Raw genomic sequence first — 17,708 nt, forward strand, 5'->3', positions numbered from 1 at the left:
TGCCTTGCTCCCCACCACACAGAACATCTACTCCAAGCGGTGCTTGAGGAAGGCTCGCAATATCATCAAGGACCCACCCCAGCCACGTACTATTCACTCTGTTACCGTCCCCGGTCCTCCAGGCTCAGAGACAGTCTTTACCCACAAGCCATCAGACTACTTAACTCTTTAACCAGGACTGACCGCCAATACAACAACAGTCTATTGCACTGACTCCCTGCACCTTAACACACATACACTCACTCCCACATGCTCACACATAGGCTCGAACACACACATGCTACACACACACTCCATGCACGCTGCTACTGATATCCATATTACTGCACAATGTCTATTTATTATTGCACAATCTCCCGGCACATGTGTAAATATCCTGCTTCAATTTATTTGTGTGCCTCCTTGTAATCATATCTTTGTATCCTATTCCTTATTCATTGAGCTTTCATTATTGTTAATGCAGGGTCGAGAGGTGAACCTGTAAGTAAGAATTTCATTGTACTTTGTACTTCATGTATGTCATGTTTATATGACTAATAAAGAAACTTGAACTTGATGGAGAGAAATGAAGTAAATATAAAAGAGAATTCAATCAAGTTACAAACCTAAATGCATTGATATACAGTACCCTTCAAAAATGTGGACACACCTAGTCATTCAATGTTTTTTAAATATATTTTTGTACTATCTTCTACATTGTAGATTAATAATGCAGACATAAAAAATAACACATACGGAATCATGTAGTAACAAAAAAAAGAAAATCAATTGTGTATTTTAGATTCTTCAAAGTAGCCACCCTTTACCTTGACGACAGCTTTGCAAACTCTTGGTATTTCTCAACCAGCTTCACCTGGATGGCTTTTCCAACAGCCTTGAAAGAGTTCCCACATATGCTGAACACATGTTGGCTGATTTTCCTTCACTCTGCGGTCCAACTCATCCCAAACCATCTCAATTGGGTTGAGGTCGGGTGATTGTGGAGGCCTGGTCATCTGATGCAGCATTACATCACTCACCTTCTTGGTCAAATAGCCCTTACACAGCCTGGAGGTGTGTTTTGGGTCATTGTCCTATTAAAAATTAAATGATAGTCCAACTAAGCGCAAACCAGGTGGGATGGTGTATCGCTGCAGAATGTTTGCCTTGGATTTTAAAAAGATCACTGACAGTGTCACCAGCAAAGCCCCCCACACCATCATACCTCCTCCTCCATGCTTCCCGTCGGAACCACACATACGGAGATCATCCGTTCACCAATTTGGGTATCACAAAGACACGGCGGTTGGAACAGCGTTTGGACTTCCCCCTGTCTAATGTCCATTGCTCATGTATCTTGGCCCAAGCAAGTTTCTTCTTCTTGTTGGTGTCCTTTAGTAGTGGTTTCTTTTCAGCAATTCGACCATGAAGGTCTGATTCACGCAGTCTCCTCTGAACAGTTGATGTTGAGATGTATCTGTTACTTGAACTCTGTGAAGCATTTATTTGGGCTGCAATCTGTGGTGCAGTTAACCAGTTATGCATTAGGGGGCGCTATTAAAATTTTGGGATGAAAAACGTTCCCGTTTTAAACAATACATTTTGTCACGAAAAGATGCTTGACTATGCATATAATTGACAGCTTTGGAAAGAAAACACTCTGACGTTTCCAAATCTGCAAAGATATTATCTGTGAGTGCCACAGAACTGATGCTACAGGCGAAACCAAGATTACATTTCAAACAGGAAATGCCCCAGATTTTGGAGGCGCTTTGTTCCAATGTCTCCTTATATGGCTGTGAATGCGCAAGGAATGGGCCTACACTTTCTGTCGTTTCCCCAAGGTGTCTGCAGCATTGTGGCGTATTTGTAGGCATATCATTGGAAGATTGACCATAAGAGACTACATTTACCAGGTGTTCGCTCGGTGTCCTCCGTCGAAACTATTGCGTAATCTCCAGGCGCGTGCATGTTTCCATTTTGAAGAGAGGAGAAACTAAACTGCCACGAGTGACTTATCATCGAATAGATATGTGAAAAACACCTTCAGGATTGATTCTAAACAACGTTTGACATGTTTCTGTCGATATTATGGAGTTAATTTGGAAAAAAGTTAGCGTTTTAATGACTGAATTTTCGGGGGGTTTTCTCAGCCAAACGTGATGAACAAAACGGAGCGATTTCTCCTTATTATTTTATTTGAATGCTTTTCTTGTTTTTGTGAAAATGTTGCCTGCTGAATGCTAGGCTTAATGCTATGCTAGCTATCAATACTTTTACACAAATGCTTGTTTTGCTATGGTTGAAAAGCATATTTAGAAAATCTGAGATGACAGTGTTGTTAACAAAAGGCTAAGCTTGAGAGCCAATATATTTATTTCATTTCATTTGCGATTTTCATGAATAGTTAACGTTGCGTTATGGTAATGAGCTTGAGGCTATAATTACACTCCCGGATACGGGTTTTTTTCTTAGCCAAACGTGATGAACAAAACAGAGCGATTTCTCCTACACAAATAATATTTTTGGAAAAACTGAACATTTGCTATCTAACTGAGAGTCTCCTCATTGAAAACATCCGAAGTTCTTCAAAGGTAAATGATTTTACTTGAATGCTTTTCTTGTTTTTGTGAAAATGTTGCCTGCTGAATGCTAGGCTTAATGCTATGCTAGCTATCAATACTCTTACACAAATGCTTGTTTTGCTATGGTTGAAAAGCATATTTAGAAAATCTGAGATGACAGTGTTGTTAACAAAAGGCTAAGCTTGAGAGCCAATATATTTATTTCATTTCATTTGCGATTTTCATGAATAGTTAACGTTGCGTTATGCTAATGAGCTTGAGGCTATACTTAAGATCCCGGATACGGGATTGCTCGTCGCAACAGGTTAACTCTAATGAACTTATCCTCTGCAGCAGAGGTAACTCTGGGTCTTCCTTTCCTGTGGTAGTCCTCATGAGGGTCAGTTCCATCATAGCGCTTGATGGTTTTTGCGACTGCCCTTGAAGAAACGTTCAATGTTCTTTTCCCCCCCCCGCATTGACTGACCTTCATGTCTTAAAGTAATGATGGGCTGTCATTTCTGTTCTTGCCATAATATGGACTTGGTCTTTTACCAAAAAGGGCTATCTTCTGTATACCACCCCTACCTTGTCACAACACAACTGATTGTCTCAAACGCAGAAGGAAAGAAATTCCACAAATTAACTTTTAACAAGGCACACCTGTTAATTGAAATGCATTCCAGGTGACTACCTCATGAAGCAGGTTGAGAGAATGCCAAGAGTGTGCAAAGCTGTCATCAAGGCAATGGGTGGCTACTTTGAAGAATCTCAAATCTCAAATATGTTTTGATTTGTTTAACACTTTTTTTGGTTATTACGTGATTCCATTTGTGTTATTTCATAGTTTTGATGTCTTCACTATTATTCTTCAATGTAGAAAATAGTAAAAAATAAAGAAAATCTCTTAAATGAGTAGGTGTGTCCACACTTTTGATTGGTACTGTACTTCAGTTATGAAATGTAAAGACATAGAGGACAAAGGTCGCAACAACAGGAGTGACTAGATGGTCTGGAAAACCTGAGACTCTGAAGAAAAATGTACACAAATATACACAAATAAGGCACGCAGACATGCAAAACAAAATGTCTTCACTATTATTCTACAATGTAGAAAATAGTAAAAATAAAGAAAAACCCTTGAATAAGTAGGTGTCTCCAAACTTTTGACTGGTACTGTAGATTGTGTACAATCACACACACATACATACCTACGTGCACGTGCACTCACACACAGACAAAATGCCAGAACACGGTGGCCTTGAGAGGAGGCTGTATTTGATATAAGTCTGTGTGACAAGGGGTTTAATTGACATGGCTTCCTCCACCTCAGCGGAGAACAAACAATAAAGATATGCTTTCTTTTGATCATCTTATTCCCAGCTGTGTCTGCTACAATAATGCCCGCACACACACACACACAACCTAACATACGCACACGTGGTGGGCCAGAAATCTTGGGCAAATTCCAAAACAACAACGACAACATGCTATTCTTGTGAAACAGTATTATGTTTTTACTGGAATAATTCAATTGTTACCATTGCTTTAATGTAATAATCTAAACCCTGCGTATTAGGATATAATCACATTATACATTAATTAACCTCCGATTAACATTATGTTTTGTGTTTACTTGAACATCTGAAAGAAAGGCTACACTATTTTCTTTCGTTGTTCTTTGTGTTTGGGAGCTGGCTGCATTATGGCAGTAGAGGGTTCTGCATTATGGCAGTAACAAGGTCACCCTTGAGAGTTCTAACACATACTGGACACTCAAAGTCTAACACCTTCCTGACCTAGCAAAGTGAGTGATAGGACACATTAGACACCTAGCGTCTTCAAGATCATCTACGACCAGTAGGAGCAGTACAGCAACATACGCTTTAGCACAGCAACACGAACTTACCAACATAGAGACCACAACAATGTTATCTGGACATCCGGGAAAAGAGTATTTAGTAATGTGGTCTCTAAATACACATTCAATAAATATGTGAAAAGAGGAGGTATGGTGCTTGAGGATCAAAGGAGGCTTGTGTTTGGAACATTATAAATACCCTGGTTAGTTTCTCCCTATTTCCTCTGCTGGGGAGCACAGTGGTTCTGCCAACAGCCCATCTCCTCTAGACAATCCTTACTCACCCACACACCATCCCACCTCAGCAGCATATGAAAGTATTGAGCGGCTGCTTGTGTTTTCCGCAGGTACAACGTCTCAGAATGTCTCATTTTCTGTGCCGACCCAATTACTTCACACGCTCCTCCTTCATGTTTGATGCCAGGCCGTACGTCAAACCTTCACACACGTCTCCTCTGCCTCCTACCTGACAGGGGAGAAAAAGACACTACACACACACACACACACACACACATCAGCCAGCAGAACAACAACCACCTCGATACACCATTAATATTTTACTAATATGACAGTTGTGCATGATGTGAAGGCATCACTTTTAATGAGGGCAGACAAAGCATATGTGCTGGAGAGAGACGAGATGTATCTACTGGATGTCTTTTATTTTATTGGAAAGAAAGTGTGTGTGTATATATATATGCGTACAAGGTCTGTATACATTGAGTGACATGTGCAAAATATGTATACGCAAAGACCTCTAAATGCCTCAGGCTAACATGCTGACCACACCGCTTGTGTCGCGTGCTCGAGCATTGTAAAATAAATGTACATACATGTTATTCAATCACTGCACCCACACTGCTCACACGCGTCAATGAGTGTCTGCATATCCAGGCACTAAAATAGAACTTGATGCTTGATGAGCTGCAAGTCCCACCTTTCCCATCTCCTCATTGGTTTTTAGGAGCACATACCCACGTGGGTGATTGAAAGATGAACTGAGGTCCACACTCCAGTCCATTTGGTGGTGGTAATGCACCTTAAAGTTGGTTACCAACTGCCATATAAAGTCCAAAGAACAAGAAGAAGCCCGAAGGAGGAGAGATTACTAGAAACTAACTCGGTTTACCCTTTTATCTGTGGATTAATTATCGGAGTAGAGGACCTTGTGCATTTCAGGTAAAATAACAACTCCAAGTTTATATCCCAGGACAAATTAGCTAGCTAGCAACAGCAAGATAGCTAGCTAAATTGGCATAAATGTTTAATTGACTGTATTGACTGTAATCTTGTTTATTCCATGTGTAACTCTGTGTTGTTGTTTGTGTCGCACTGCTTTGCTTTATCTTGGCCAGGTCGCAGTTGTAAATGAGAACTTGTTCTCAACTAGCCTACCTGGTTAAATAAAGGTTAAATAAAAAAATAAAAAATAAAAATAATGCTTTTCGACCTGTCCCCAAATTAACATAGTTGGTTCAGATTTCGTTTTGATATTTCAACATGCGTGTCCTGATCGCGTCTAGTGTAGGTGGACAAAATCAATATGCGCGCAATGGTGCATGCGGAGGAATGCACACAAGCGTTCTGGTCAGCATGTAAGATATCAATCAAATCAAATCAAATGTATTTATATAGCCCTTCTTACATCAGCTGATATCTCAAAGTGCTGTACCCAGCCTAAAACCCAAAACAGCAAGCAATGCAGGTGTAGAAGCACGGTGGCTAGGAAAAACTCCCTAGACAGGCCAAAACCTAGGAAGAAACCTAGAGAGGAACCAGGCTATGAGGGGTGGCCAGTCCTCTTCTGGCTGTGCCGGGTGGAGATGATAACAGAACATGGCCAAGATATTCAAATTTTCATAACCGTGTAGGTATGTATGGCAGGACCAAATCGGAAAGATAGGTAGGAGCAAGCCCATGTAATGCTTTGTAGGTTAGCAGTTAAACCTTGAAATCAGCCCTTGCCTTAACAGGAAGCCAGTGTAGGGAGGCTAGCACTGGAGTAATATGATCAAATTTTTTGGTTCTAGTCAGGATTCTAGCAGCCGTATTTAGCACTAACTTTATCCGGGTAGCCGGAAAGTAGAGCATTGCAGTAGTCTAACCTAGAAGTAACAAAAGCATGGATTACTTTTTCGGCATCATTTTTGGACAGAAAGTTTCAGATTTTTACAATGTTATGAGATGGAAAAAAGCTGTCCTTGAAACAGTCTTGATATGTTCGTCAAAAGAGAGATCAGGGTCCAGAGTAATGCCGAGGTCCTTCACAGTTTTATTTGAGACGACTGTACAACCATTAAGATTAATTGTCAGATTCAACAGAAGATCTCTTTGTTTCTTGGGACCTAGAACAAGCATCTCTGTTTTGTCCGGGTTTAAAAGCAGAAAGTTTGCAGCCATCCACTTCTGAAACACAGGCTTCTAGCGAGGGCGATTTTGGGGCTTCACCATGTTTCATTGAAATGTACAGCTGTGTGTCATTCGCATAGCAGTGAAAGTTAACATGGTGTTTTCAAATGACATCCCCAAGAGATAAAATGTACAGTGAAAACAATAGTGGTCCTAAAACGGAACCTTGAGGAACACCGAAATTTACAGCTGATTTGTCAGAGCACAAACTATTCACAGAGACAAACTGATATCTTTCCGACAGATAAGATCTAAACCAGGCCAGAACTTGTCCGTGCAGACTAATTTGGGTTTCCAATCTCTCCAAAAGAATGTGGTGATCGATGGTATCACAAGCAGCACTACGGTCTAGGAGCACGAGGACAGATGCAGCGCCTCGGTCTGATGCCATTAAAATGTCATTTACCACCTTCACAAGTGCAGGTTCAGTGCTATGATGGGGTCTAAAACCAGACTGAAGCATTTTGTATACATTGTTTGTCTCCAGGAAGGCAGTGAGTTGCTGTGCAACAGCTTTTTCAAAAATTTTTGAGAGGAATGGGAGATTCGAAGGCCGATAGTTTTTTATATTTTCTCGGTCAAGGTTTGGCTTTTTCAAGAGAGGCTTTATTACTGCCACTTTTAGTGAGTTTGGTACACATCCGGTGGATAGAGAGCCGTTTATTATGTTCAACATAGGATGGCCAAGCACAGGAAGCAGCTCTTTCAGTAGTTTAGTTGGAATAGGGTCCAGTATGCAGCTTGAACGTTTAGAGGCCATGATTATTTTCATCATTGTGTCAAGAGATATAGTACTAAAACACTTGAGCATCTCTCTTGATCCTAGGTCCTGGCAGAGTTGTGCAGACTCAGGACAACTGAGCTTTGGAGGACAAGGTTTTATAATCAGTTAGCCATGAAGGAAGTTTCTCTTCATGACTTACTGGAAACTGACTCCCCTGGTTCTCCTTATACCCAGCACAGTGAGTTCCCATGACCTTCAGTGTTTCTGCTCATCATTCTACTTTTCTCTAGCTCTCTTTCTCAATCGCTCTTTCTCTCTCTGGCCTGTCACTGCAGCTGGGGTTAAACAATACAAAGCCCATTCTCTAACCACTCAGAGCTCCACATCTCATTTATGGAACAAATCTATTCATTTTACAGGACATAAACATGACTAGGCCCTGCACATGGTCTCCCATCACCCAGAGGCTGTCCACCATGTGCCATGTGAGGTTGTATGTAGGGACAGAACAGGGAGGCTGGAGGACAGACACAGAGACCAAATTAGCATTCATGGTTCTCGTAATTGTCAGGTGTGTGTGACTGTGTGTCTGTGTGAGTGTGAATTACACACACCTCTTGGAGGAGGGAACGCAACACCCTGCTACACTCAACTCCCCGTGGAGTGAAAGAGGTATGTGACTGTAGGTGCAGGTACGGATGACAGAGGCAGAATATATTACCGTTTACAGGGAATTTATTTCCTTCACACAGTAATTTGGGAAAAAGGGTCTGGACAGAGCCAAAGCAAAGAAAGTTAAAGTTAAAGAGCCCCCTCTCCTACCTACCCACAACTTACCTAACTAGCACCAACTGGCGCACTAACCAAATTACAGGGGATGGTCTGCCCAGGTCTCACCTAGTGTGCATAGACATAGTACCTACTACGGGTATATGTATGCCCGCAGGCCTCACAAATGAAACAAACTTAAACACTTAAACAAAGCGAACAATTTCACTAATCAAAAACACAGTCCTATGGCATACACAAACGTCAGCAGGACCAGCTACAAAATACAGTCCAACAACAAAACACAGGACATACCAAAAAAGCTCTTTCTTCCTAACAAAGGAACTCTGGCTTTTAAAGCTGCAGAAGGAGTCGGTAATTGAAAACAGCTGTTCTCCTGATGAGAGGGCGTGGTCAGAGCTCCAATCTGCACCGAGGCTGACCAATCAGCTGCTTTGGACTTCAGGAAGCCATTTCCTGATTTACACACAAACACATACAAACCCACAACAACACAGAAACTGGGGAACGTAACAGTGTGTGTGTCTGTGTCTTTGTCAGTGGAGGCTCTTCAAAATACGAAGGGAAGGACCATCCTACTCACTGAATTTCATAAAAAATAAAAATAGTAAAACATTAAAAAGTTATCCTTTTTAGATAAAACTATATTCAATATTTTCACGTCACCAAATAACTGATTAAAACGCACTGCTTTGCAATGAAAGTCTACAGTAACCTGAAGAGCACTCTGTAGAGTAACACCATGGTGTAGCTGGAGGACAGCTATTTTCCATCCTCATCTGGGCACATTGACTTGAACCTAGGAGGCTCATGGTTCTCACCCCCTTCCATAGACTTACACAGTAATTATTGCGACTTCCGGAGGATGTCCTTGAACCTTTTAGAGCTCTTTCAACATGAACTGACTTGTTGTCCATCCAATCAAAGGATCAGAGAATGAATCTAGTAATGAAAGCATAAGCTACAGGTAGCTAGCACTACAGTGCATAAAATGTGGTGAGTAGTTGACTCAAAGAGAGAGAAAGACAATAGTTGAACTGTTTTCAACAAATTAATTTCCTCAAAATATAAGGAGAAGCAGCAGAGAGAGATTTTGTTGTCTTTTTTTTCTGTTTCACTTTCACTTATGCTAGCTAATGCAGCTAGCTAATTAAGCCTACTCAACAACCTGACTCAAAAAGAGAGGAATAATATTTATGTTAGCTAGCTGGCTAAGGCTGTCCAACACTACAACTCTTCCAATTCAAGGTAAGCTTTTGGTTTTATAAATGTATTGCCACCGGGGCCCTCCAGTGTAAGTGCTAAACTGCTTTCCATGCACTACTGTTTGCTTGTACACATAGATTGGATTGTGGATTTACTGTCGCGTCAGTTCTAATAGCTATGTTGACTATGACATTAGGTAATACGGTGACAAAGACGTAGGCTGTGTGTAGCGGTTATTGTATGAAGGTTTGGCTTGGAGTAGTTTTTTCACCTGGTCACAGGCAGCTGTTCTGTTGTGCACTGGAGCACAAGTGAAGGTAAAATGTGAGAGGAAGAGAATGTGTAGATGTGATGATGCTGTTTGTATGGCTGTTGTGAAAGTGAACTATGTGTGCGGGTCATAAGGGGTGTATTCATTTTGTGAATTCTGTTGCAAAACATTTCTTAAACGGAACGAAATGGGGATGGACCTACCTGAATTTGTCCAATAAAAACCTCTTAACCTTTGTCTCTTGACCTTTGCACCAACATTATAAACTTTTTGGTAGGCTAGGTTGTAGCAACCTCATGATGGGTCTAGGGCAAATTGGAGTATTGTGTAGTAGGCTCAACCTATCAATGTTACATTGAGCTGGGTGAATGAGAGACAGTCATCCAATATGCTGTTATAGAAATAAGGCCATGCTCATAAAAATAAAATATTCTTAAATGGCACCGACCACAACTGGTGTGTATGTGCGGCGAGGGCAGCTCCTCCCTGAGGGCTCAGGCCAGCCAGACCCCTCCCCCCCACTCTCTCCACCTCAGCACAACCGCCTAATTAGGGCCAGTCACCGCCTAATGACATGTTTATAACATATGTTGAGCAGACTCACTTTGTCCATTAGTATGTCCTAGAAAAGGCATGTACATGCCAGGACAGGGATGTGGCCCACTCTGGGTGATGTTTACACAGACTCATACACACAGGCAGGCACACATGCACAAGCACACGCATCCATGCACACACACATTTAACCCACTCTCTCCAGTTGGAAGTCAAGGGAGGGAAGGAAACATAAAGGAGTTGCACTTATTGTGGCTCAGAAGTGTGGCTGTCAGTTGGGGGACCACCTGTGCTTCATCTTAATCTGTGAGACCCGGCAGGAGGCGCTGGGGCAGAATCCCCCCCGGACAGAGAGATAAAGCATCCCTGTCATGGAGCCAGGGTCACAACACGTCACCAAGCTAAAGAGAAAAATTCCCCCCATCCATCAGGCCAGTGTTTTACACTAAGACTGGAGCATGACGAGAACTCTGTAAACTGCTCAGATGAATCACTCTAAACGTAGGAAGTGAATCAACATGCTGGTATGACACAGACAAGATCTTGTTCATTAAAAGGACGGTTTTATTTCACATTCTCTGAACATTATTTGTCTTATTCTGTTATACATCAACAGGAATAAGTTGTGTGTGAATAATGATTATACTAAACAAAAGTAAGACACTAGTAATAATGTTGACTACTGACACAAAACACTTGTAGAAAATGTCTCTGAGGTAGAAAATGAAAATCTTCCCTGTATTGAGCGAGGAGGGAGGAGTGGAGCTCTCCCAACAAATTGAAATTCAATTCAAATCTTGTTCAGCTACTTGCTGCCTACATATTTCAAGGGCCTGATTGATTCTCTGTGCTTGCAGTGTGTGTGCGAGTGTGTGAGTGTGCAAGTGCTAAACTAAACTGTGTGTGTCTGTGTCTCTGGATAGGTGTGGTGGGTGGTTCTACGGCTTTCTAAAACAAGATATTGACTACTACTGGAATATAAGCTTCAGATCAATAAATGTACATGTATGTACAAGTATTGGTTTAACCCCAGGTTCAATTCCATTACCCTCCAAATCATAACATTATAGCCGTATAGTCTTATAGCCCAGGCGTGGTTCATGTGAATGTCAGCCATCAAGTGAATGTGATGGGGCTGGTAACTATAGCAGCACTACCCTCTGGCCCCTCTGACACACACAGTCATTAGGACCTGTGCACCTCGCCCCACATAGCAGGTCGTGTTTAATCGCTGTGGTAATGTCAGTAAGCTGATGGGGTGATTAGCTCTGCCCTCTAGGAGGGCACCAGGCTAGGTGACTACACCCCTCCCCAACCCCCTGCCCCCCAACACCCCCCTGCCTGCCCGCGAGGAGCATCAGGCACCACTGAGCCGTGACGACTGAGCTGGTCTATCCCCCGGCTTCTGGAGCGGGCGCCCAACGAGCGATGACAGGACGGCTGACATATGTTGGTTTAGCCTCTCTCTCCCGGAGTGACATTTCGCCCGAGAGTCTGAGATGGAACAGATAGGCTCCAGTGGGCCGCAGCCAACCTCCACAATCACACTCTGTAGCAGTGATGGAGTCCTGGCATTTGGGCAGCATTGATCAATAACACAGCCAGTAAGACAAAAAGGATAGAAATGCATTGTGATATTTTGGCAGGTTGGAGAGGGGAGGTGGGTTTGGGGGAATCGGGGATGAAGGAGTGGGTGGATGAGACAATAGGGCGTGGTAACTGCGTCTGTTATATTTAAAGAATCAAATGTGAAAACCTGCTGAGAGATTGAGACTGACGGAGGAAGAGCAAGGAAGACAAAGAGAAAAAGGGATGGGGGATGACCAGACAAATCTCTCTTTCTCTCTATCCAAGGATGAGGATGGCTATGATTAACAGAATAATTCTGTCAGAGTGCTGTCACATTTTAGGTATCAGAGTGATGTGTGTGTGCCCACTCTACCTGTGTTGTAGATACGTGGTAGTAGAGTAGTGGCCTGAGGGAACACACTTAATGTGTTGTGAAAGTGTTATGAAATGTAATGTCATGTAATATCTGTAATTGTATATAACTGCCTTAATGTTGCAGGAAGAGTAGCTGCTGCCTTGGCAGATGGTTCGGTTGAAATCAAATCAAATCGTATTTGTCACATGCGCCGAATACAACACCTTACAGTGAAATGTTTACTTACAAGCCCATAACCAACAATGTTTTTAGAAGTTAAATAATAAGTACTAAGTAAAAAATGTAAAATATATATATTTTTAAATAGAAAATAAAAGTAACAAATAATTCAACAGCAGCAGTAAAATAACAAGTGAGACTATATACAGGGGTACTGGTACAGAGTCAATGTGGAGGCTATATACAGGGGGTACCGGTACAGAGTCCATGTGGAGGCTATATACAGGGGGTACCAGAACAGAGTCAATGTGGAGGCTATATAAAGGGGGTACCGGTACAGAGTCAATGTGGAGGCTATATACAGGGGGTACTGGTACAGAGTCAATGTGGAGGCTATATACAGGGGGTACCGGAACAGAGTCAATGTGGAGGCTACATACAGGGGGTACTGGTACAGAGTCAATGTGGAGGCTATATACAGGGGTACCGGAACAGAGTCAATGTGGAGGCTATATACAGGGGTACTGGTACAGAGTCAATGTGGAGGCTATATACAGGGGGTACCGGAACAGAGTCAATGTGGAGGCTATATACAGGGGTACCAGAACAGAGTCAATGTGGAGGCTATATACAGGGGGTACCGGAACAGAGTCAATGTGGAGGCTATATACAGGGGGTACCGAACAGAGTCAATGTGGAGGCTATATACAGGGGGTACTGGTACAGAGTCAATGTGGAGGCTATATACAGGGGGTACCGGTACAGAGTCAATGTGGAGGCTATATACAGGGGGTACCGGTACAGAGTCAATGTGGAGGCTATATACAGGGGGTACCGGAACAGAGTCAATGTGGAGACTATATACAGGGGGTACCGGTACAGAGTCAATGTGGAGGCTATATACAGGGGGTACCGGTACAGAGTCAATGTGGAGGCTATATACAGGGGGTACTGGTACAGAGTCAATGTGGAGGCTATATACAGGGGTACCGGAACAGAGTCAATGTGGAGACTATATACAGGGGTACCGGTACAGAGTCAATGTGGAGACTATATACAGGGGTACCGGTACAGAGTCAATGTGGAGGCTATATACAGGGGGTACCGGTACAGAGTCAATGTGGAGGCTATATACAGGGGGTACCGGAACAGAGTCAATGTGGAGGCTATATACAGGGGGTACCGGAACAGAGTCAATGTGGAGGCTATATACAGGGGGTACCGGAACAGAGTCAATGTGGAGGCTATATACAGGGGCTACCGGAACAGAGTCAATGTGGAGGCTATATACAGGGAGTACCGGAACAGAGTCAATGTGGAGGCTATATACAGGGGCTACCGGAACAGAGTCAATGTGGAGGCTATATACAGGGGCTACCAGAACAGAGTCAATGTGGAGGCTATATACAGGGGGTACCGGAACAGAGTCAATGTGGAGACTATATACAGAGGGTACTGGTACAGAGTCAATGTGGAGGCTATATACAGGGGCTACCGGAACAGAGTCAATGTGGAGACTATATACAGAGGGTACTGGTACAGAGTCAATGTGGAGGCTATATACAGGGGCTACCGGAACAGAGTCAATGTGGAGGCTATATACAGGGGGTACCGGAACAGAGTCAATGTGGAGGCTATATACAGGGGGTACCGGAACAGAGTCAATGTGGAGGCTATATACAGGGGCTACCGGAACAGAGTCAATGTGGAGGCTATATACAGGGGCTACCGGAACAGAGTCAATGTGGAGGCTATATACAGGGGGTACCGGTACAGAGTCAATGTGGAGGCTATATACAGGGGCTACCGGAACAGAGTCAATGTGGAGGCTATATACAGGGGCTACCGGAACAGAGTCAATGTGGAGGCTATATACAGGGGCTACCGGAACAGAGTCAATGTGGAGGCTATATACAGGGGCTACCGGAACAGAGTCAATGTGGAGGCTATATACAGGGGCTACCGGAACAGAGTCAATGTGGAGGCTATATACAGGGGCTACCGGAACAGAGTCAATGTGGAGGCTATATACAGGGGCTACCGGAACAGAGTCAATGTGGAGGCTATATACAGGGGGTACCGGAACAGAGTCAATGTGGAGACTATATACAGGGGGTACCGGTACAGAGTCAATGTGGAGGCTATATACAGGGGCTACCGGAACAGAGTCAATGTGGAGGCTATATACAGGGGCTACCGGAACAGAGTCAATGTGGAGGCTATATACAGGGGCTACCAGAACAGAGTCAATGTGGAGGCTATATACAGGGGCTACCGGAACAGAGTCAATGTGGAGGCTATATACAGGGGCTACCAGAACAGAGTCAATGTGGAGGCTATATACAGGGGTACCAGAACAGAGTCAATGTGGAGGCTATATACAGGGGCTACCAGAACAGAGTCAATGTGGAGGCTATATACAGGGGCTACCAGAACAGAGTCAATGTGGAGGCTATATACAGGGGCTACCAGAACAGAGTCAATGTGGAGGCTATATACAGGGGCTACCGGAACAGAGTCAATGTGGAGGCTATATACAGGGGGTACCGGTACAGAGTCAATGTGGAGGCTATATACAGGGGCTACCAGAACAGAGTCAATGTGGAGGCTATATACAGGGGGTACCGGAACAGAGTCAATGTGGAGGCTATATACAGGGGTACTGGTACAGAGTCAATGTGGAGGCTATATACAGGGGTACTGGTACAGAGTCAATGTGGAGGCTATATACAGGGGCTACCGGAACAGAGTCAATGTGGAGGCTATATACAGGGGTACTGGTACAGAGTCAATGTGGAGGCTATATACAGGGGCTACCAGAACAGAGTCAATGTGGAGGCTATATACAGGGGTACTGGTACAGAGTCAATGTGGAGGCTATATACAGGGGTACCGGAACAGAGTCAATGTGGAGGCTATATACAGGGGCTACCGGAACAGAGTCAATGTGGAGGCTATATACAGGGGTACTGGTACAGAGTCAATGTGGAGGCTATATACAGGGGCTACCGGAACAGAGTCAATGTGGAGGCTATATACAGGGGCTACCGGAACAGAGTCAATGTGGAGGCTATATACAGGGGCTACCGGAACAGAGTCAATGTGGAGGCTATATACAGGGGGTACTGGTACAGAGTCAATGTGGAGGCTATATACAGGGGCTACCGGAACAGAGTCAATGTGGAGGCTATATACAGGGGCTACCGGAACAGAGTCAATGTGGAGGCTATATACAGGGGCTACCGGAACAGAGTCAATGTGGAGGCTATATACAGGGGCTACCGGAACAGAGTCAATGTGGAGGCTATATACAGGGGCTACCGGAACAGAGTCAATGTGGAGGCTATATACAGGGGGTACCGGAACAGAGTCAATGTGGAGGCTATATACAGGGGGTACCGGTACAGAGTCAATGTGGAGGCTGTATACAGGGGCTACCGGAACAGAGTCAATGTGGAGGCTATATACAGGGGTACTGGTACAGAGTCAATGTGGAGGCTATATACAGGGGTACTGGTACAGAGTCAATGTGGAGGCTATATACAGGGGCTACCGGAACAGAGTCAATGTGGAGGCTATATACAGGGGCTACCAGAACAGAGTCAATGTGGAGGCTATATACAGGGGCTACCAGAACAGAGTCAATGTGGAGGCTATATACAGGGGCTACCAGAACAGAGTCAATGTGGAGGCTATATACAGGGGTACTGGTACAGAGTCAATGTGGAGGCTATATACAGGGGGTACCGGAACAGAGTCAATGTGGAGGCTATATACAGGGGGTACCGGAACAGAGTCAATGTGGAGGCTATATACAGGGGGTACTGGTACAGAGTCAATGTGGAGGCTATATACAGGGGCTACCGGAACAGAGTCAATGTGGAGGCTATATACAGGGGCTACCGGAACAGAGTCAATGTGGAGGCTATATACAGGGGCTACCGGAACAGAGTCAATGTGGAGGCTATATACAGGGGGTACTGGTACAGAGTCAATGTGGAGGCTATATACAGGGGCTACCGGAACAGAGTCAATGTGGAGGCTATATACAGGGGCTACCGGAACAGAGTCAATGTGGAGGCTATATACAGGGGCTACCGGAACAGAGTCAATGTGGAGGCTATATACAGGGGCTACCGGAACAGAGTCAATGTGGAGGCTATATACAGGGGCTACCGGAACAGAGTCAATGTGGAGGCTATATACAGGGGCTACCGGAACAGAGTCAATGTGGAGGCTATATACAGGGGCTACCGGAACAGAGTCAATGTGGAGGCTATATACAGGGGGTACCGGTACAGAGTCAATGTGGAGGCTATATACAGGGGCTACCGGAACAGAGTCAATGTGGAGGCTATATACAGGGGTACTGGTACAGAGTCAATGTGGAGGCTATATACAGGGGTACTGGTACAGAGTCAATGTGGAGGCTATATACAGGGGCTACCGGAACAGAGTCAATGTGGAGGCTATATACAGGGGGTACTGGTACAGAGTCAATGTGGAGGCTATATACAGGGGCTACCAGAACAGAGTCAATGTGGAGGCTATATACAGGGGGTACTGGTACAGAGTCAATGTGGAGGCTATATACAGGGGCTACCGGAACAGAGTCAATGTGGAGGCTATATACAGGGGGTACCGGAACAGAGTCAATGTGGAGGCTATATACAGGGGGTACTGGTACAGAGTCAATGTGGAGGCTATATACAGGGGCTACCGGAACAGAGTCAATGTGGAGGCTATATACAGGGGCTACCGGAACAGAGTCAATGTGGAGGCTATATACAGGGGCTACCGGAACAGAGTCAATGTGGAGGCTATATACAGGGGGCTACTGGTACAGAGTCAATGTGGAGGCTATATACAGGGGCTACCGGAACAGAGTCAATGTGGAGGCTATATACAGGGGCTACCGGAACAGAGTCAATGTGGAGGCTATATACAGGGGCTACCGGAACAGAGTCAATGTGGAGGCTATATACAGGGGCTACAATGTGGAGAACAGAGTCAATGTGGAGGCTATATACAGGGGCTACCGGAACAGAGTCAATGTGGAGGCTATATACAGGGGCTACCGGAACAGAGTCAATGTGGAGGCTATATACAGGGGCTACCGGAACAGAGTCAATGTGGAGGCTATATACAGGGGTAGAGTCAATGGTACAGAGTCAATGTGGAGGCTGTATACAGGGGCTACCGAACAGAGTCAATGTGGAGGCTATATACAGGGGTACTGGTACAGA

Source organism: Oncorhynchus nerka, linkage group LG9a, assembly GCF_034236695.1.
Source record: "Oncorhynchus nerka isolate Pitt River linkage group LG9a, Oner_Uvic_2.0, whole genome shotgun sequence".
In the NCBI taxonomy this organism is placed as follows: Eukaryota; Metazoa; Chordata; class Actinopteri; order Salmoniformes; family Salmonidae; genus Oncorhynchus; species Oncorhynchus nerka.